At 37.1% G+C, this 22,265-nt stretch overlaps 1 long non-coding RNA gene across 1 annotated transcript in view; it reads right to left on the reverse strand.

Annotated features, from left to right (window-relative positions):
* LOC145553078 (uncharacterized) overlaps positions 1-16,849 on the reverse strand; it is a 52,255-nt gene extending 35,406 nt beyond the window's left edge. Inside the window, exons 1-2 of the long non-coding RNA XR_014089263.1 lie at positions 16,544-16,849; positions 16,331-16,447 (exon numbers count right to left, since the gene is read on the reverse strand). This is a non-coding gene — a long non-coding RNA (uncharacterized LOC145553078). The remainder of the gene's footprint in view (positions 1-16,330; positions 16,448-16,543) is intronic.
* Between the last annotated feature and the right edge of the window lie 5,416 nt (positions 16,850-22,265).

Genomic DNA, 22,265 nt, shown 5'->3' on the forward strand with positions numbered 1-22,265 from the left:
AAATATTTAACGCAATTTAACAGCAAGGGCACTCAGTGCTCAACATTTCGTGTTTTGGAAATATGAAATCTTAACAGCTTGCACTCCTTGTCAGAGTTTTAACATTTATGGAATTTAAATTGTTACATTCCGTGACATAAATCTTGTGTTAAATAGGCTTAAAAAATACAGCAGTCAAACCACAATATAAATGAAACTTTAATTTAAATCATCTCCTTGTTGGATAACAGTTACTGATTGGACATTGCATCTAATCTGACTTATCAGATACATCACATCACCACTGTAGTAGTATTGAATAAGACATTTAAACTTAAGTGCCCCCCTGCCAAAAAGGTTGGTAAAATAGGTAACCAACCTTTTTGAGTCTAAGGGCTAAAGTGACTCTAAGGAATTTGTCTGATACACACATGAACTTGAACAACTCATCTTTAATTAAAGAATCCATAATGCATATGAGTGAAAAAATTACGCCCTGGAGAGCTAAGTGTTGGACCATAGCTGGGCACTGCCACAACAACTTTAGCTTTCCGTGTTAATATTTCCTGAGTTTTATTTAGGTCATTCTTACACTAGTGTGCGGTTATGTGTCTGTGACAGGTTTATGTATCAGATATTCATAGAAATACGAAACAAATTGCGTCCCTTAATGGTTTAATAGGGGATGCAACTTTTAACAGCCAAATATGGGACGATTCCGTATTAGGCTAGCTTTAGCTAACCTGATTATTTACCACCCTCCTGTCCTGCTAATACACTGACGGTACTTACCTACTATCTTTCAACCACATTGAAAGGCTTTTTTTCATCCCGCCAACATCTTTATCCTTCTCACTTTTCCGTTTTCTGTTTTGCGCCCCGGACAGCTTTTTTTTCTGCCGCTCCATTTTGTCAAGTGCACTACGAGTGGAAATCTAAAATAAAAAAATTCAAAAGGCGCGCCTGCGTTCTCTTAGGGGCAAGTGCACAGCCACCTGTATGGGAAGGGAGAGCGACGTGAAGGAGCTGAGGGGCGCCTAATCAGTGCGGTTTCCCTGTTAATGATCATTTCATTCTGTTAAATATAGAAAATGCCAACAAGAAAAAAACTTTTTTCGAGACGGGGTTTTGGCGCCCCCTCTAGTGCTGCGCCCCTATGCGTTGCATACCCTGCATACCCACTTTTTGCGCCACTGACACTGGGAGCAGGTTACTGGTTTCTCAGTAAGAAGCTGGTTGCAAACCTGAGGCCAGCAGGTGTCAGTCAGTCATGGTAGATCTGAAATTTGGTTTGATGACCTCAATATGAGAAACTACAGACTGATAGGAGGAACCAAAGAGCCCAATAAAGGTAAAGGCAAATCTTCTGAAGTCGGGACATAATTAATTTAATTTCACATAATTATCGCGGTAGAATTTGTTAAAACTTAATGAAATATATTTGTCCTATTTGATGTTTGTTGTGACGTATAGTCACGAACGAACGAGGTAATTAGTCCAATTTTGTCGTTTATCGAATGTTCAGAAACTACAGCAGGTGTAATGAGCCACAGCAAAGATAAAAAAAGGTAAAACAACCCGAACAGACTATCAACTGGAAACATCTCCTACCTTTTTACTCTGTCTCTTTGTCGTTTAAGCACACCCGTTGCCTTGGCAACCGCCTGCACCCCGCAAGCCGAGCAAAGATTAGGCTACATTAAAAACACAACATTCAGTCCGTTACAATATCAGGTTTCCAGGCTTGATATTTATTTCTCGATTATTAATAAGCCTCTCATGAACACAGCGGTGGTTGAGTAGCTAATTTAAACTCCTACTCTGTTCGTCAGTTGGTCTTTGAGTCGCTTTTGTTTTTTTTTTTTGTTAATGGAACCGAAACGCACAGAATTGCGCAACATCTTGTTGAAACAATAATTACTGAGATTATTAATTTTAACATGTTTCGTTGACTTTTAATAATTATTCTTTATTTAATGAAGCTACAAACGTTTAGGATCTTAGTGAATATTTTTGATAAGCCTATCAGAAAAGGAAGTGCTGGCCTCAGCGTCCTGGCGGCGTTCAGTTTGTCACTTGCCGAGATCCACTCAAAACCTTTCCACGATCGACCGGTCGATCGCGATCAACGTATTGAGCACCCCTGGTCTAAACCATTTGTTTAATTATTAGAAGGACTTTAGTGGCTGAAAATGTAACCAAACACTGTTACGTTTCTGAGTTGCTAAGCAAGGTTACCCACCCATATGACTGGCTTTTGTAAGAGCTGACCACCTGATTGGACTGATGTAATAATGAGAGGAAGTCTCTGCTATCACCTGGACATACATGGACATAATCACTTGGCAAAAAATAATGCCAAGAGAGACATCAATTAAGTGTTTAATAGGATGAAGCACTGAAATACATCACCATTGATAATGTTATTGATAATGTTGCACTGTCTTGTTCACACAGCAGGTCTTAATGCTCAATTCAGATTTTTTCCTGAGATCTGCTTAGTTTGTATGGATATTGGTAATAATGAAGTACATGCTGTAAAATCTGATCTGTGTGGATGTGGCTTAAGAAAATGCTTTACTGTCTAACTTTGAACTGCTGTTGCTCACTGTCATTCTGCACAAAGCACACTCCTTAATGCACTGTTGCATCTTCTTATAAATAAAAAAAAGGTTTTAACCTTAATAATTATTAGGCTTCTGTATAGAAGAATAAATAAGAATGTAAACACTAAAATGTGTGTTTTTTTTAGGTGTTAATCAAATTCAGTGTGTATTTTATAAACTGCTACCATTAAATGTCCTATTTCTCAGTTTTATAAAAAAAATTGACGGAGACAAAGTACAAAACATAAAAAACAAATTAAATCTCAATGATTTTGAAAAACTAGGCATATTCTCACATCCTACTTGACAGCATTAGAAATACTCTGTCAGTAGAAACTCAAATACTTCAAATATGTCAGTAGTATTTACAGTATTGACAAGTATTTTTCAATTAATCTACATGTTCTTTTTTGAAAAAAGAACAGAAGTGTTTTTGCTAACAGTTGCATTAAAATGTGTAGACTTATCACAACATTTGAGCACACCTGTGCATTAATTTTTAGACCTTTGAAGTGAAGTGCTGTATTATGTGCAAAAGCTTTATCTTCGGTTTGTACTGCTTCAGGGAGCGAGCAACGTGCACATCAAAGAACCTCACAGATCTCAGCAGAGAGACTCCAGCACCAGATTGAGAGGAATCCTCAGCCTTATTTACTCCAACAAATCAAAGGTACCAAGAGTTTCCTGTCTGAGAAGCAGCTTTTCTTTGAGGCAACACCGTGGTAGCATAGATTTATGTTTTCGATTTGGCTGGTTTTAGCTTTCTTATACTGTAGCTCTATTTTAACAAGATACAATGAAATGTCACACCAATAAGTATAAAAGCACACAGGGGACCATGTGTTTAATGAATCCACTTAATAGTATGAATTCAATATTTAAAGAATTACTAGGTTTAAGATAATTATTACAGATGGTGTTGCAGCCTGTTTTGTTGAAGATTTTATGAGTGTGTCAAGGCAACAGTAAAAACAATGTGAGCAACAAACCACAGATAAAGATTTCAGTGTTTAATGTATGCTAATTTGTTTTACTGCTCACAAATGTATCTTTTCAAAGTTCTGGTGCAAGACTCAGTAGTATATCACAGCAAAGTGGGTTATCGTCCTCTTGTACTTTGAATTGTCTTGTTGCTGAAAAAGTGCTATATAAATAAAATTACCTTACCTTCATGTTTAACAACATCATTAATGTCCAAATTTTTGTGAGTCACGCCCCCAAAACAAAGAATAAAATGTGTCACAGTACAATAATAAATTAGCCATATTGTTTAAACACCAAGACAAACTCTTTTATAATTAATAGCAGATCTGTGTAATGTTTTGTGTAAATGATGATTAACTAACAGAAGATTCTGTAAATATACCGAAAACGAAAGTGCTAGCTCTCCCATGCTTGAAAAGCTTTATAGTCTAAGAATTGCTAATGCTAGTGCTAGCTTTCTCAGGCTAATTAGCCAATATCCACAGCTAGTTATTCTCAATTAGCTTTTTTAATTCAAAGCAATATGTCAAACAATATGTACTTTGTCCATATATGTCTAGACTGAAATTATGTTTATGGTTTAAAAGCTTACTATGTTTTAATTCAGTTTGTAGATTTGTAGCAGGAAGCTAAACAGACCTATTTTAGGATAAACTGGAAGCATAAAAAGGTTAAATACATCTCTCAATTATTAAGACATCATTTTTAACTTGATGAGTTACATATCATCACACTTGAATGTGCAAATAATAAGCCCCATACTCTTCATCAGCGCTGCTCATATTACCACTGCAATCGAAGTTACTAAAAAAAAAAAAAGAAAAAAAGGAAGTGAAACTCCATTCCTCATCTGCCTCAGGTGTATATACTACAAAATTAGTAATAATTACTCATGCTTGAATGTGGTGTACATGCAGTCTCAATGTTAAAACTGTAACTGTGTGAGTATGAGTCTTTGATAAAATAACCAAAGACCAATCAACTCAACAACCCCACACAGAACTCCAGAGAAATTTACTGCGTGGCAGAATGAAATGGGACATTCTGACAATGACTGAATGTGGCTGCAGTTTTTAAGCAACAAGAGGAGAAATTGCTAGATGTGAAAAAGGCAAGTCTGACTACAGAATATGGAAGAGCTGAAGGAGAACATAAAACTGAGTTAAAGTTATATCTTATTTAAAACACACAATCTGGGGGAAATTAACTTTACATAGGCAGTGGAAACGGTAGTCTAAAAAAAAGTAAGGCTAGATTTGTATTTAATCACCAAACATGAACACAAGTGTTTATGTAATAAATTTTGGAAACAAAAAAAAGAAACGCATTAGTAGACTCCTCATGATAAAGATTTAAAACGACTCAAAAACAAAATTAAGTGACGCGATCTAGCCTGAGCCACTTCTGAATAACATACCTACATGCAAGTCAGCAGATTTTTGATGTAAGATATCTGATAACTTTTATGATAATGATGATTTTCTTTTTATTGCACCTTCCATCGTAAAAGGCGTAATACAGTTGCAGCAATCCACGGTTGTATAAATGGACACGGGGCAACAAAAGCTTATAAAAAAGGTAAAAAATAGAATTTTGCCATAAAAGTTTATATCAGTGTCATGAAGACAGATGATGTTAATTATGTCGTGTAACAGCCTGAAACAGCTAAATCATGCTGTCACCTCAGTTTGAGTGACTGTGCTTTTTATGTTCTGGTGTATTGTCCTGGTGTTTATGTGCGCAATACCTAACTGTGAATGCCCGCAGCATACTTATGAAGTACCACTGCACTTAAGCCGTGTTTAAAATGCTAAAGCAGCTGACTACCCCGGCTCTCTTACTATGCAGAGAGAGAGTAAACATTTGAAACACTGTTACACATGATAAAAATAAAAAAACATAAAATAAATCGTGATTTGAGGAGTTCACCTCATACCTGTCACTTTGCTGTCAGTGTTTATTTTTTCTGTCTTTCTGGACTTGATTGATTGTGACATAATGCTTGCAGCCTTGGTGGGAAATGTGGGCACTATGCATCATTTTAAAAGTTAGAGAATAATGTAGTTTTCTGTTTCAAATAGGACATAATTAACTTTCCTTTGGTCAGAACTGAAAACTATTGGACATTATTTGTTCAAGGAAGCCTTGTGATCAAAACTTGTGTAAAATACAAGAATAAAATGTTTTTATTTTTTTTAATTAAAATGGCATTTACTTTGCCATGGTTGCATTGCTGAGAAAGCAGCACAGATACCCAACTTCTCTTTCATCTACCTGCTTGTTAAAGTTTATATAAAATATACCATACGTTTGATCCTCTGAACAGAGAAATCCAACACACACACACACACACACACAAAAAACAGTTTTAAATCTTTTGTAGAAAAAGAAAAAAAGACCAGACATAAAGTACTGTGTCATACCATGCTTCTAGGATTTTATTAAAATCTATGCCGTGTGAGTCAACCACCAGCAGGGTCACTGAAAGCTTTGATATAGGGGAGTCTGGAGGAGCTTCACTCTGTGCAGCGGCTGTGGTGGTTCTACTTCACAGAGCCACGTCTGATTTAAGTCTGATGCAATCTAGTGTTTGACAGCTTGTTAGAGAATTCTGCAGAGATCTGTATCCACAACATATTTAGAGTTTTCACCTGCTAGACAATTAAATGTAACAAGAGGCTTTAGAAAGGTTTAGTAATCCCTGAAGTAAGGACAGACTGTTTTGTTTATTAGACAGCTTAAGCACGTGTCCCTCTGCTAGGGAAAAAAATGTAATCAATAGGCTTTTTGTCTGACGGAAGGATGTCAGACAACAGATTGAGTTGATGAAAGTGTTTAAAGGCAAGATCTCAGTTGCTTTGTGGAGTATTTGTGAAAGATTTATGCAGTGTACAGTGAAACATGTTTGCACATATTCAAATAAAAGTCTTAAGCTCTAGTCAATATTCAAAGGTTCTGTTTCCCAGGCATGGATTAAGCCTACTCATATTCAAAAAGCTTGTGCCAGTGAAGATCTTCGCTGAATGTTTCTTTTCGTCAAGGACCGGAACTTAATCCAAGCCTTGGAAACAGACTGAATAAGCTAAAAACTGTAAAAATGTTAAGCCTCTAAGATTATCATAGCAGTGAATGTAGTTCTAAAACATACTTTAATCAAGAGGGAGAAAAGGTGTATCGCAGTGGGAGTTTTTATTGTTGCTTGAGATTCGAGGCAGAGTTCGATGTAAATCAGTTTATTTATCTAAATTATAAGCACGTAGAAACGACAAACATTTTGTACATGAATGCATGTACAAAATGCGCTTTCTGCTAAAGAATGCGTGGTAATTAAAATTAACGAACGCTAAATCGGTGAAGCACTCGGTAATTTCGCCTTTCGTTTTAAATTAATCCAAAACACAACCCAGCAACTCCAGACACACTCATGCAGAGAATTTGTGACCAGCATAATATGCCACGGTGACATGGTGATATTTGTTTTACGAATGCCAGACGCTAACGGTAGATAGTTCATTTCAAGACAGCATGAACTTTAATTTAATTTAGCAAATAGGGACTGGTGGTGCGCACCTACATGTGCTATGATGTTTGACATGCCACCACCTAAAAATGTCCATAAGTCCATTTTGCATGTTCTTCCTCCAAGTTACCATCTGTCATCTTACAGTAGCTGAAGTATTTCCACATAGCAGACTTCACTCGTTTTAGATGGGGGCGATAGGAGGCGGCTTGTCTGAATTTGCAGAATTCAGGCAATTTAATTTATGCCTCTGATCAGACATAAAAAAATGCTTATACAGCAGGAAGAGTAGGACAGAAAATTTTAGTGCTTTTGAAACCATGACTTTTTAACATCGCAATACACCTTCAAACCTGTAACCTGCCCCTGCCTAATTATTACAGAATGCAACGTTATAATGCTGAAATAAAATGGTCATTAAGCAAACAGATGGTTGCTTCATCAGTGAATATTCCAGGAGTTCATCCATGCTAGTGTTACTGGTTATGCCCACATCTCTCACAGAGAATGGCGTACATCCCCCAAAATGGCTGCTGACCCTGAGTCTTTCACAGCACATTACATTTTCTCTTTGATGGATGTTCAGCCATACAGTTTTGGCAAGAGAATTTTGTAGATGCTGTAGAAAAGCTTTTTGTCGATGAGGGTTCATCGTAATTTATTCATCCTCTTCCCACTTTGTGCTCCGAGGGTTAAATGGTGAATAAACTGAATTTTTGTAGCACTTTTTGAATCTTGTTGACCACTTTAAGTGCTTTTACTCTACATTCCAAGTCACCTACTTAAACACACACTTTACTGTAAAAACCTTGAAATATATCAGTAAAGAAGGCACAGACATGTTGTACACTGCTTTGCTGTGCATTGGCTGAGTTACTGTAACTAACAATAAGACTCCATCATAGTACACAGATATTAAAGTAATAAATAACAGATACAAACTAAACCTGTTTACTCCAATACAGAGGGTGCATTTTCTACAACCAAATTTTAAACTTCAGTAATTTTTTATACACAAAGTAATTCAAATTAATGGACTCAAGCTAATGTACACGACTGTAGTATCAGAACACCTGTGTTAAGAGATAAACAGTATCTTCTGCAAACTGCATAAACAAGTCCATTTTTAAAATGTTCATTTTATTCTGCCTTTGATATTCAGCATTTCATTTTACAAGTACACAGATTCGTATCTAATCAAAGTTTTAACAGCTCAGATGAAAAACAACCCAATTATTGGGATTCATTTGATTTAGCAAAATGTATTAATTTAATTTACCTTTAAATTGTGACAGTCACTTGAAATGCATGTTACACTTAATTAGTATTGTATAACAGCAATTGCTGTGTGCTCTACTTCACTCCACAAAAATGGTGCATTGAATAATGAGGATGATTTGTTCCTGTTGATAGTGACCGAGCCTTTGTCTCCTGAACGTTTCTAAACGGTATTCTCCACTCCATCATTGTTTAACTATAATGTTAAAACAACACTTTACTAAAATTTCTAAAGGACTGCCTAACTTGGGACAGCTACTGTAAAAAGACGTTTGTAGCTGTCCTAATAATTTGGCTTGTATTTCTTTTCTTTGCTGCTCCAATTAAGCATGTGGGGGCCAAACTACAGTCATATTCAATAAATTAGAATAATACTGAAAAATGTATATGTTTCATTAACTATATTCAAGTCATTATATAGATTAATTACACACAGACTGATCTCAAGCCTTTGTTTTGTATTAATGATGATTTTCCACGTGGAGCTACTGAAAACTTATATTTGATTACAATATTATGTTAGACCAATTAAAAAAAACTATACAGAAATGTGAGCTCAATGAAAAGCATGTTGAATTTCTGCTTTTTCAAAAGATGCTTTTAATTTGAGCATCATCGGAACAAATTATAATTTATTTAATGTAACTGTGAGCCCTTTGCATTAAATGTTGTGTCTATAATTGATCAATGTTATAGGTTTGCTATATATGTATTCAGGTTTCTTCCAAATAGCTGAGTTCCAGCCCGGAAATAAGGTGTGAATTGGGTCTGTATCCAAATCCGGATCAATGTTTGACAATTGTCAAGACTTTATATTCAACATACAGATACTCAGAGCCATCATAATGTTACTGTGTTTTTTTTTTTTACATTACAACATAAGGAGTGGCGCAACTCAAACTGGCTGACAGCTGCTCTTCTCAGCACATGCATAAACCCAAACCCAAGTCATAGAAGAAGGACTCGGTTGACATAAAAGTGAAGGTAAGTATAAGAAATATTTATGGGAGCTTGAGAGAGACATATGGCTGTGCTGAAACATAAACATCTTGAGGCAGATTTAGTATTTATGATGCATGCAGAGAAGCTATAGATTCCTACTGTTGCTCATTTATTTCAGAAGGGACACTGCACATCGCATAATGTGCCAGAGTCGGTCATAATGACTAGTTTTCATCTGTAGTCCCTCAACGTGCAACCAATATAAATGTAATGTATTACAGCGCAATGCAAACAAATGAACAAGCTTCTTCCAAAAGAAAAGAGAATGATGATGATAAGTAAAAAGCATTTTTTATCTAAAAAGTCAAGCTACAAATTTAAAAAGAATAAATAACCTTATAGCACAAAAGCTTATTGAGTTAAAAACGATACATTAAAAAAAACAGAATAAAAATAATAATCACATGATCAGTACCTGCACTTTGATTATCTAGGTGCCATACTTTTAAGTTTGTAGAAAGTTATTTAAAATGCTCGTATGTTATTACACTTTTTGGTATTTTATTCCATTCGAAGCTTTCATTAAAATTGAGTTCTGGAGCTCTGGTGGTTCTTACAGACAACGATGTAACAAGTGGAGGAGGTGAAATACCTCTAAAGACCAAACAGGTTTGCAAATATTTTTCCAACTCAACAGATGATGTTGAATGTTAAATGACAAAGTTTTGGGTATCAAAACGGAATTAATGAGTCCGCAAACCTTCAAAGGGAAGTCAGTTTTCTGGTAGTTTTTGATGAGGCTTCACACCGTCGAGTGATTTTCCAAATGATTCTCCAGCACCATACTACGTCTCATTAGTATCTAATGTACCTGTGCCCTGCATGTTGTTGAGGTAGAAATGTTTCTGGTTGGATAGCCGGAATGGCTGTCGACATGGTGTGAAGTTGTCTATTAGCCAGAGACTGTTTGCAGCTAAATTAAAGTGTGGTTACACTTTTGTAAAAAAGACGGACTGTTTTGCTAAATGTGGCCGACAGCTGACCAAAACACACACCCACAGCTCGTACAATCTGGTTTTCAAATGGCAAATTTATCGTTTGGATTCACTTCAAATTTGTGTTCTTATTTTTCTTCCTCCCCCCCCAGTTGACTGTTTGGGATTTTGGCCAAGTTAAGCAAAAACTCCACATGGCATTGCTCTGCCATGGAGCATAAATCTGCTGGCACGGAAGACCAATTAATATAATTGTAGTTACTTAAATATTTATCACTCTAGTAACACCTTCAGTTTATTGCTATCGTTTTTGCCCGTCTCAGGTCTGATCTCCAGCTTGCAAGATTCCCCCTCAGAAACAGCAGCAGAAAACGATGGTTGTCAGGGGTGACCACAACCAAGAGTGAACGTGATATATATATATATATATATATATATATATATATATATTTTTTTTTTTTTACATTATCACAGATGATTGGGAGGAATTATCTATCAATCTATTGATCCTCATCATAGCACAGATCTTGCTGTAGCATGAGTTCTAGCATTGTCCTGTATGTAAAATACATTCCCTTTATGATGTCATTTAATCAATCCCATTTCTTTATGTTATCCCGACCCCTGGCCTTTTAGCTCTGACTTTGTTTGTGGTTGAATTACTCTTGTCTGACATATCTTAGTAAAGAAGCCAATATCTAATCAGTTCTTATCGATCCCATATGATCCCATATCATTTAAACAGTTTCTAAGCCTGCAAAATCAATTTGTTGATTAAGACAACAAATTGTCTTAAGCAATATTAAATTGTATTATTGTAACAGACAATATTTGTAAAGGATAAACACATGGCTCTCTTTGCGGTTTGTCGAGAACTGATGCTGCTGCTAAAGAAAATACTGATATAAATCACAACCAAACATTAAACTTATTTTCTTTCTAGATTTTGCAAATAGGTTTCATTTCTACAGCATTTTAACAGTAACCCTGGCCACACAAACTGACTCATGCACCCAGTTTCATTTAAAAATGTGCACACCTTCTTATTCCAATACACAGATTGGCATGCAAATTGGAGTGAAGTGTTTTGCCTAGTAACACATCAACCTGTGCCATTAAGAAACTGGAATTAAACCTACAACTGTACAAGCGTAAAACTAAAATGCTTCCCAGCAAGCAACAGTAACTCTGATGATTTAAAGGCAGTCTGAGGATAAAACTAAAATGGTCAATGAGCAAATAAATATAAACTCAATCAGATCTATAATCAACTGCAGCTTCTTTAAGCATTCATAGCAGACATGAGGAAATCTTCATTAGTAGAGACAGAGTGTCTGCATATTGCAGCACACGATTAAGTATTGTTGCGATTGCTGCCACATGCGAGTAGCTCATGCAGTTATGCATAACTGTGGCATGTACAGTTTGGCACTGAAGTTTAACGTTTATAAGGCAGAATGTTTCAGTATGTCCAGAAAGTCTGTGGCTGATCCCACAATGAACTCTTTTACAAAATCTTTTTTTTCCCTAAACCTTTTTGCTGCCAAGTAGTTCGTTTATTTTACGCTCATTCTGACACGTTAGCCAGTTACAGGAATGTTGGTTCCTATTTAGTCCATCATCGTTGTCCTTAATAGTCTTAACCTAGCACAATATTTTAACTTGTAATGGCATCAGATTCTACCTTTGTTTTCCTTTACTGCAGTATCTGTCCATCAGTTAAACACAGACTGACACTGAACCTGTCATGCTGTCACTCACACATACTGCCAGGTTAGTCACCAGTTTCGTCTCATACATGTTGTTGGACTGTGTGAAACATATTGAGCCACGTCAGCATTTAGAGGAACGCCACATAGAAATGCCTCGACCCATTATCAGGTTAAAAGCATCACCATTAAAAGATCATCGTAGTACATGATGTCCTTTAATTTTGGAAATGACCGCTTTGAGATGTGTGTTGGTAAATAGAGTGAAAAATATAAAAGGTTTCATTTTAGGAATACTCTGGCTTTAGTGACAGTAACCGGCACAACTGAATATAAAATCTAATTTGGTCAAACAAAACAAAATCCTAATAATCATATATGTTTCTGCAGAACCAGTAGACAATATAGCCTTTGCATACAGTGTTAAACAGATTAATGCATGAAATTAAATATCTATCTTTTTAGATATAGGAAATTAGTTTATTTATTATTTGATCTTAGCTCAAGACAAGAAGTAAAACTGTAACTTTTCAAGATCCCTAAAATGATATAAATAAAACAAAGTAACAAATGGCTTTAAAAAAATCTTTTGCAAATAAAAATTTGAAATGTTTGGCATACAACCACCTCTACTGTAACTTCCAGCTGCAAGTCTTTTATTGGTTCTCTACAGCTTTGCCCATCTAGAGACTCTTTGTAAATTTGTATTTGAAAAATAGCTCAAGCTGGGTCAGATTTGATTTAAGCCTGAAAATCTATGTTAAGTACTGTGAGAAATTTTTTACTGGATTTAGGCCTGGCCTCTGATTGTCCCATTCTCAAATATTAATGTAAACATATTTTTGGCTGTATGCTTAGGGTCATTATCTTCCAGGAAAGTGAACCTACATCCCAGTTTAAAGTCTTTTGCAGCATCTAAGAGATTTTCTTCCTTTTTTGCCCTGTCTATGTATTTTGGTTTTCCTTCCTGCTTCTCTTACATTAGGGCTAGATTTTTGGAGTGCACCACTAATAGTTGCTCAGTTGAAAATTTTTCAAAACCTGTTGACTAGTGGATCTCAAGAGGAGCTCAAGAGTTATAATTTGTTCTTTGGCTGCTTCTCTATTTACGTCTCTCCTTGCCCCGCCGTCGGTTTGGATGGACTGGCTGTCTTGAAATGTTTGCAGTTGTTCCACGCTCTCTTCATACTGAGCAGCGCTGTGTGAGATGTTCAAAACTTGGAATATCACTTTGTCAAACTGTTCTACAATGATGTCCCTGACTTGTGTGATGCATTCCTTGGTCTTCATGATGCTATTTGTTGTCTATGTTCTCATGCAAACTTCTGAGGTATTGTACACAGACAGCAGTCGTGTCACTAGATTTTATTTAGGACATAATGCTGAAGAAACATGAATAGAAATCAACAAGTTTCAGCTTTTCATTTAAAATACATTTTCATACCATGTATGATTTTCATTCTACTTCTTAACTATGAGCCGTTTTGCATTGGTCTACCGCAACATTTACAACGAAAGCCATTTTGCTGTTATACATGGTAAATAAATTTTGTCTGGAGCCATACAGCCTGCATGACACGTTTTTAGTTGTATGAACACCTACTACAACAATTATTTTGAGTTTTTACTAAAGTTAATGAACTAAAAAAAAAAAGAACAAAGTAACATTTCCAAATTTTGCACATAATAAAACACTTTTTTGAATGAAACGTTACGTATTTATGGAAGATGTTCAGTTTGCAGCCTAATGACAAAATAAAAGAACTAAACGTTTATATTTAAACATATTTCTCAGGTCTTTAACACTTTTGGCCAACACATTGAGGAGCCACGGTGGCTAAAGAGACACCTTGTTTCTCATATAAAATCATTTAGAAACAGCCATACACTCAGGTATGGATAGCTTTTGCAAGTCACCATATATTTTCTCTCTAATTAGATCACATAAACAAATTATCCCAATTAATCTGAGATAAAGACATGCCATTTATCCTACCTGATCTTCTGTAGCACATCTGGCAGATGTCATTTTTCATGCAGACATTTTCACTTCCTTTGATATGTATATAATTAGAGTCAACAAATCACCCAAATGCATCAATTAGGTAAAATAGAAACACAGGCTGCATCAGACTAATACCAGACTGAATATCTAGTAGTTTTCTGGAGAAGTTGGTGTTTTCATCAGATTTAATGATGGTAATTAATGCATAAAATACTGCAAGGCTTATCCTTGAACTCCACATCTGTAATTCCAAGACAAAACTCATTTCATTCAACATTACTGAAGATTAATTTCACTATTTAGATCTAAGATAATCTCTAGCCAGGAAGACCCATAATGGTTGATTGTGTCTGTTCACGCTCGTCTCTGGGGAGGAAGTACTCAAGTTATTTGTAACAAAGCCATCCACGAGCCATCTACTAGCAACATATTTATTGGAGCATAAAAAACTTGTCTGTTTTTCCCCTCATTTAAATGCTTTTTCCTGTAATTGGTGTAATCTCTAGGTTTTATTTTGTGCCGTTTCTCCTTTTTACTTTGCTTTTATGCAGATCTACAGAGCTACTGGCCTGTGCCAACTGGTTCTCCTTGCATGTGCATCAGACCTTGTCACTTTGATGTTGATTGGATTTTGAAAGCATGCCCTGGCTTGGTATTTATCGGTGGCAGTCATGTTACTCCGGACGCCTCAATGAGCCATGTTATGAGAAGCTGGCAGGTGTGTGGACTTGGACAAAGGCGGTTTTGCAAATGGTGTTAATTTGCTCCATACCCGGCAACCTTGGGGCTGTTCTGCTCTTTGTAATGACTAAGCAGAAGTTGACAGTAAACAGGGGCTGCCCCACAGAGTGAGACATGCAAAAAGATTGCAGAAATTATTTTGGATCTTTAGACTGAATTTAATTCAGGATACTAATGCATAAATTAAGTACAAATCTTGTCTGGTAATTTCATCCCTCCTTGATAGTGGTGGAGTTCATGTGTAAGTATAATGTATAACCAAGCATCTCTGAAAAAAGCAAATTTTTCCTCAGACATTCACTCTGTCAAACAACAGACGAGTCGAGCTGATGCAAATCATCGAAAGATGCTCCAGTATTTAAATTCAACTTGTATATCAGCAACTAATCATAATAAAACAGGTTGATATTTTTTGGTCCGTCTTCACTTCTCTTTTGATTTGTTTTGTTTTGAGAAGTGAAGGTGTTTATTGTTACTATTCTCTCCCCTGTCCAGTGTCTTCAAACCAACCACATTCGTGTGATGAGATCACAAAACCATAGTCATCTAAGTAATTTCTTTCTTTCTGTTGATTCCTCCTGGGCCTATAGCTCTGTGTTTAGTGATGTATGCACCGTGCAACAGCACTGGACAGCTCATCTCTCTGAAGCACGGGCACCTCTGCATAAACACATTCGTTCAGAGCCAATCTCTGAATGGAGCTGCTGCTGCCGTGGCCATTGACTTTCACAGAGAAAGTGAACCCCCCTCCCCCCCAAAACCATTTAAGAGTCATGTGAACAGTATTAGAGATAAACATATGCTGCTTGGAGACCTTTTCTCTTCCTGTTTTCAGCCTCTTAAAGGTCTTCGTAGACCTTCTATTTTTAGTAACATGGCAGATAATCATTTGAATCCTCTGTTTGAACCTCTATTTCCTAGCATAGGTTTTCTGTTCTTAATTTCAGTCTACATTCAGGCTTCCTTCCCAACTTCCAGCTTTCTCATGGCTTGATGTATGCACACCCAGGAGCTCTTCCTGTTCTTCAGCTTCAGTAAGCACTGTCTGTAAAGTCCCACAGAGCTTTTCCCCCAAACATTTCTTCACTATAAGCACTTGTAGCTACCTTGAAACGCAGAGAAACACAGCCCCAAGTGTTTGGAAGATATCGCCAACCGAGGAGTTTCAAATAAATACGAGACCAATCACTAAAACAGGATGTGGCACTTTTCAGTCTTTCCCTTCTTCCTTTCCTGGTCCCTTTAATGCTGCCTCTTATTTCCCACTGACATCATGTAGACATCTGATGGATATCAGAGCATCTCGTCCAGGAGACATTACCCATTGTCATGCTTCCACAGTGCTCATCCACAAACCCATCTTCTTATCAATCAATGGTCATGCAGCGCAGCACACAAACACAAGCAAGAACCAAACAGATCAATCACTTTTTAAGCGCAGACCTGGATCAAAGACGATAATTAAATGACACACACACACACTCACGCATACACTGCCAATTCCTGCACATCTGCACAAGTCAGTACTGATGGAAATCCAACAGAGCAGATCCAGCTGTGCTGCTTCTTACCTGTGTGTCTCTGTGGAGGTCCTCCTCTCAAGCTGTGCCTGTTGAAGACCCTTGGTCTGCACAGCGGTGCCCTCCTATATGGGCATGCATCTGTATTGTAGATCAGAGCTCTTCTGTCTGTGTGTCAGCATGGAGAAGAGGAGGGATCAGGGATCAGAGAGTCCTCCCAGCCGGCAGCCCCATCTAGTGTATCTCCTTGTGTCTCCTACTTACCCGGGTCATTCCAGCCAGCCCCTTAGCAACCGCAGACCAGGGAGTGAACACTGGGGGGGATGGGAGGTGCTTACAGGACTGAAACAGAGCTGGAATGGCGAGCAGAGCAGCTACTCCTCCTACATGTCTGACTGCAGCGAGTGGACATTCTGCAACTGAAGTCTCTGCCTGCCTCCTGTTGTCTCCCTGTGCATGGGCATCAGAGTGCGTGTGTGCATTTACACATTGACGCCGACTCCTCCCTGTGCTGTGTGTGAAATCAGAGTCTATTCGCTCTCTGTTAACGCCTCTGGCAGCTCTGAAATGCTGTGGCAGGGTGAGAGAGGATGGGAGAGAGGGAGGGGTGTGTGGGAGCAAAAGACGGAGACCAGCAGCAAAGACATTATAGGATAGTTTTTTTTTCTTTTCCTAACCGATCTACTGGCAATAGTCTATCACAAATGTATGATTGAGTGCATGAGTCAGTCTAATCTGTGAGCACAAAGGAGACAAGGGAGAAAGCATACACAAAGAATATATTACTCACATTGGTATGCAAAAGTTTCTAAGCATATTAAATAGTAATATAAACTTACTAAATCTAAACAAAATGTTTCAGAGTGAGTAAATAAATAAAACTAATGTGAAGTAAAAGCATCCAATGTCTATACCTGATATGGGATGTTAAATTGCAAGCTAATTTACTTGAAATATATGCGTTTATAATGATATTTACCATATATATAGTTTGTTTGTTTTTTTTAAACAATACATTTAATTTATAGGCACCTTTCTTGACACTGAAGGACACCGTGTAAAACACACAAAATCAATTAAAGGGGACAATAAAATTATAAAATTATTTTAATAGAGCAGAAGGCTTAAGGTACAATAAGCACTTTTTAAACGTGATTTGAAATATAAATTTAGATAGCTCTTCTGGAGGCTACCTTTTGAGGAAGTGGAGTTTTTGCTCTGAACCGTCACCCCATGAGGATGACAGGATGAGAGATTATATCAAAGTGAAGATCTTCTTTAGACTAGCAACCTTTAATTAACTTTTAATATTTGCCCCTAACTGACAGTGTTGTATTAAAATATGACTGTACAGGACTCAACAGTAAATGAGCTGTACAACAATGATGAAGACTGGGTCTGTTTACTTTGAGATTACTTGTCTTATGAACTGGTGTTTTTGAGTAAAATTGGGTTGAATTGAGCAGAGTCAATGAGTATGAAAGGCCATGAATTAAGATATCAAGTACAACTAAAACACAGTCTGGCTTTTAGATTTGAGAGAGGAAGAAATATGAGAAAAATAAAGAGGATGAAGTATTGAGGCTCAATTTCCGGGTGCACTGATTTCTTCGTGGAGCATACTAACTGTTTTGCTCCGACTGCCTCAAGAATAAAAAAAGCAGAAAGGGATCAAATGAAGATCAGGCAACATTTGAAGAAATGGAGAGAGTCATTTAAACTTGAGGAAGCAAAACGTGGGAGAGAAAAACTTGCAATAGAAGAAGAAGAAAGTAGAGACATTTGCATTCAGAAAATACTTAATAACCACAACTTCTTTTTTCTAAGAATAATTTTCCCAAGCTGTCTCCTTTATGTATCTTACACTGTCATCTTCTTGTTCCATATGGAAAAAGAAAAAATGCAATACCATAGTTGACCTGACATAGAAGACCAATGAGAATGAATACAGAAATTGTATTCATTCAGTATGTCTTGTTATTCCAAGACATACTGAAATAACACATAATTTTATGTCTATAAAATGCAAGTCAACATACACATACTCGTTTTTGTTAAATTTTTATTCACTGCCTCATTGGGGATCGTGCTGTTTTTTTCCAGTTGTCAACATAATAATAGAACTGGCTAGTAAGAATAATTTAACTTATATTTTGTGTACGAGTTCATTTTTTGGCCTTTTGGTTCCTCATAGAAAATTATGATCAAAGTAAAAAAAAAAAGTTTTTTTTAAATAAAAAAAACTGCAAGTCTTCCAAGACTACTTCTTAAAAACAGTTGTTATTGCATAGTTTTTTTTTTACTCTGCTCGTGAGCTGATCTATGATTTTCTATATCTCCCACATTGTTGCCAACCCTTGACCGGTAGTTTTATTGTCGCTACAAATGTGAAGAGCCAAGCTAGTCATCAAAATGTCTGGGTTGCATGCGAACTCTGCAGTTAGTCCTGGCAGAAACTAGTGGGCAGACACACTGATTGTTTACCTCACAGATTCTGTTGAGCAGACTGCAGAGTATGAATTTGCTTCAACACTCATGTAGCAAGACTACAAGTGCTTCGAATTGTGAGTTTTTAATGGATTTGTACAAGCATTTACTTGCTTTCTTGACAAGACTGATCCAGCTGATCTCCTAACTGATCACTTCTTCCTTAGTAATATTTCACTTCAAATAGTTTGTGTATTTTAGAGATCTTTTTTACTCTTAACATTGGGGGGTAATACCACTGCCTTCTGACAGTCTCCCCCAACCCCAGTCCAAAATCTTGTCTTTAATGTATTTAAGTTAAGGTGTTGGATGGGGCTTTACATTTCCTGTGAGAAAAAGGCATACTGGGTGGGTAATGGCAGCAAAGTTCAGAAACACACACCGTGAGACCCTGCTGTGGTGTGGTGCTGCATTTGCATTGGTGCATTTGCAGAGAGAATGGAGGCCAAGACACCGGCATAAATTTACCAACTGGAGGTCAGCTCCCAAACTGACCCCAGCATAATCCCATCTCCGTTACATCACCACAGTGGAGATCATAATTAGGGTCCCACCTGCCCTTTCCTCAAAAAGTCCCATGGATGCTTTAGAGAAACCCACATTGGGCATTGGGAAGTAGCCCAGAGGGGAAGTGAACAATATTTTTGGTGTCAACAGGCAGGTAGAGTAAAGGTTAGACAGGGGCTCTAGAGACGCTGATATGAGATTCACATCATCTTATTGTACATAAAAATACAAAACATTTTCACATACTTTCAGCCAAAAGAGTGTTAGTGCTAGAGTGCATATAGACGGCCATCAGAGAAAGCTCCCATGCAGTTTGGATATGTGTGAAAACATCTGAAACATCCCTTGTCATGTATTATGTGTTTTGTTAATCATATTGTGATGCTTAAGATGAAGATTAGCTTCTGGGTCATTATAAAAGTATTTGTGTCTGCTAATGTTGTCCTATCTATGTGTGACAAAATCTATTTGGAGCCAGGGAGAAGCATAAAAAAAAGAAAGATTAAATAAATCACAACATTTTAAAGTATTGTTTTGATTTCTTCTGATCAAAATATATATTCTAGCTATATAAATATGTGCTCATGTCTTCAGCTGTGAAGCTGTGATTGTCTGAAATTAATTACAAAGATGCTGGTTGTTTAAATGCATATGAAGAGGGATTAGAGTAGAGAGTAGATCTTGCAAAGACATGAGTTCTTTGTGATTTACTTTCGTCTGAATTATCATTATTCTTTCTATGCCATATGTGGGTAGTATCTTATGGTTTTCCTGACTGATCGCTAGTGGTTTCCCCCCCCCCCCCATCCAAATCAACAAATGTGGTACCTTGATATTTTCCAGCATTGCATCTCAGTGAAATTCAGCTCTTTTATCCACACTAGGAAGTGAGAGGATTTGCCAGCACAATGTCCCAGTTATGATTGTACAAAATCTGATTCAGATTGCGTCCTGTTGGAGATGTATGCGATATCTTCTTTGTTATGAATTGTTAAGTTTGTGTTGATGGTCTAACCCAGGGGTCCCCAAACTTTTTCCTGTGAGGGCCACATAACTTTTTCCTTCTCTGCTGGGGGCCGGAGTCAGTTTGTAACAGAAAAAGTGTGACGTTTGCAGGAGTGCCTACATGTAAAAATGTATTGTTTTCCACAAAGCACAATCAAATAACCCTCTCTGGGTTCTTCACAGAACAAAAGTCAGGAAATAAATAATAACACTAATTATGAAATAAATAATAACCAAATAACCCTTTCTGGGTTCTTTACAGAAATATCCAGGAAGGATTATAGTCTGTATTTTCCGAACTATGAGCCACAGATATCTCTGCTGCTCCAGGTTTTCCACAACGATGCAGCAGCAGCAGAGGGGGGCGGACACCCAAAATATGAGTCATAACAGGTCAATTGAATATCACATTTATTATGGTTGAAAAAGAAAAAGTTGCCAAGATTAGATTTAACTGAGCTAATTACGATAGTTTCCGAACGGTAACTGTAACAGTGAAAGTGCTGATCCTTCATGTCTGCTACTAGCATGTGCCAAATGAAAATGGGCACCTTGTTCTTCTTCTTCTTCTTTAGATTTCAACAGCAGCTTGCATCCATTATAGTTGCACTACTGCCATCTACTGGATCCTAATATCTATACCTCAAATTCTCATAATGATCCCAGTATTATTTAAAAAACAAAAAAATCTTATTTTTCCCCTCAATGCTATTTAACTGATCAACAACATTCTCAAATTTCAATTCCCTATTAAAACCTAATTCCGTTTTAATGGGGGCTTTCTTCTTTTATTTCCAATTTTGACTTCCAATGATTGACTTCCTGCTAAAGAGCCCCCTGGTGGTTGAAGAAAAATCCACATAAAAGCGGCTTATAGTCCGGAAAATACGGTATATGAAAAAAAATCTGAATGCTCTCTGGTATTGTTCAGGGGGCCGGAAAAATGTGGAGGCGGGCCGGATCCGGCCCGCGGGCCGTAGTTTTGGGACCACTGGTCTATCCCTTTCAGCCTTCCAACAGACGCACACTATGCAGGATAGGACGTTCCACAATATGAGCCTCATTTCATCGTATTTATACTCGCATATAACACATTTTCAAAAAACATGGTTAGATAAAAAAAAAAAAGCTACAGTTTAGAATTTGAGGTATTAAATATTTTGGCTCAGTTCTTTGCAGGGCTCTGCTGAAAGTATTATTACATCTTTACAAGGTCTTGTTCACATTGTTTTGTAATCCGGCTCCACTGTTCATTCTGCTCCATTAATTTTCCATCATTTATGCCTAACCTCTCCCAGATGATGGTTTTTGAACAATTATAACTCACATATGGAACCAAACTAACCCTTTTTCATCAGAAATGCGAAATATGATAACACAACACAAAGCAAGAGATCAAAGTTGTAACAAAGAAAAAACTATTTAACAAGTGTTTAAAATTCCTTCACAGTTTGTCCTCTGTGATTCATCACAAATTGTATCTTATTGTAGCTTACGGAAATCCAGACCTGATCCTTCAGGGGAAACGATGACCTGAAGTCTAACTTTAAACCTAAATCCCTGTGCTTGGATGTGTTAATCTAATTCCACATTCTGCTTCTAATTCAGGTTTAGGAAATTGATGAGGCAATGCCTGAGGAAACTTTGGGAAGGCTATTCTGTCTCGCAGAGTGTGTGTGTGTGAGGGTGGGGAAAGGGGGTAATTACACATGAAGAAGATAGTTACTGTTGCATTAGATGTCAGCAGAGGGCTTAACAGATGGTAATACCCTCTTAGTCCTTCACTCCTGGCTAACCTTTGGATTACAACGCTAACAATACAATCACTTGCATGCAGATGTGCTGCTGACAAATGAGACCAGGCTGATTTAACTTAAGTCAGCATTAATGGTATTCTGCTGTTCTTATACACAGATAATTAGAAATATACGAGTTTTTTTCCTCGCTCTCTGTAATTATCTGTCCTGATGGGTCCTTCTTGGTTTCT

The sequence above is a fragment of the Poecilia reticulata genome, chromosome 10, assembly GCF_904066995.2.
Source record: "Poecilia reticulata chromosome 10, P_reticulata-male-v2, whole genome shotgun sequence".
NCBI classification, from domain to species: Eukaryota; Metazoa; Chordata; class Actinopteri; order Cyprinodontiformes; family Poeciliidae; genus Poecilia; species Poecilia reticulata.